Below are 1297 nucleotides of genomic sequence, written 5' to 3'. Positions count from 1 at the left end.
AAATGATGAATTTTAATTTCTGTGACGGGTCTGGGTGTTACTATGTATAATATGTATGTATTTAAAAAAAAAAGGATATAAGTAGTATATCCGTTAAGCTAGCACCCATAACACAAGCATATTAATTGCTTAGTTTGGGCACAGAATAAGTAATAGTAGCTAGATGGCGCTGTGTGAGATTGTCCAAAGATATTTATTATTTATTATTATTATTCTTGTTTCACTGTATATTTCACGAACAAAATAAAATAAAATAAAATAAATAATAAGTTGTTTGTTTTGTTTGAATTGAATGTGTAGTGTGAAAAGTATTTAACATACTTTTCACACTACATAACTAAATAAAAAAATGTGAAAAAACTTGCATTTACTTTTCAGAACGAATACCTTTTTTAGCATTGTGAAAAAATAATTGGTAAACACTATGGTAAACACAGTAATCAAGTAATGTTACCTATGTGGGTTTTGTGAGAATATCAAAGAATAATTTATATTATTGATGTTGATTTAAGAAATTCTATAAAAAATATCGTGGAATGCCAATCCATCTATGCTATGCATTTAAACGTTGTTCCAGGCTTTCAGCAAAGCATACGATATCTTGCACGGCGTCGGTGGCGTCGGCAAATCTACTTAACTTCACGATAATGTCATAATGTTGACAAAATAAAGTATCTAATATCACAGATAATATAATACTAGTCTAATACCCTAGACCAGCGGTTCCCGAAAGGTGGTCCGCGGAACCCTGGGGTTCCGTGGAAAGGCCGCAAGGGTTCCGTAAAAAATATTATCCCACGTTTTGTGACCGATGTTGTTCGCGCGCACCGACTTGTTTAACGCACAAGGGGCGTGCGGGCGGAGTAGTACGGGGGTTCCGCTAGGAAAAGTATAATCATTTAGGGCTCCTTGGCATAAAAAAAAATTGGGAAACCCTGCCCTAGACAACTGTTCATAAAACCGCATAATTTAACAGAGTTGTAACTAAAACAATATTATGTTAAGGCTCAGTTGCACCACCTAACTTTGACCGTAACTATAACGTTATCCGATGTATTTTGTATGGAGTTTGACAGGTTTTTGACGTTTGTCAAAGTTAAAGTAAGATGGTGCAACCCAGCCTATTGTTTTGAGTTACAACTCTGTCCAAGGCCAAGATTCAACAGGTTCTCCTAACGTTTCCTCTCTTTTACTCTTTACGTCTCTATTATTTCTCTCGCTCTACGCTACGAACGCACGAGACTGGTCGATCTGGACCGATCGATATGTCCGAGACGCCGCGGCGCCGGCGCCGGTC

Source organism: Ostrinia furnacalis, unplaced genomic scaffold, assembly GCF_004193835.3.
Source record: "Ostrinia furnacalis isolate ACB-3 unplaced genomic scaffold, ASM419383v2 OfSCF0922, whole genome shotgun sequence".
NCBI lineage: Eukaryota > Metazoa > Arthropoda > Insecta > Lepidoptera > Crambidae > Ostrinia > Ostrinia furnacalis.
The sequence above is the reverse complement of the archived record's forward strand: the minus strand, read 5'-3'. Positions refer to the sequence as shown.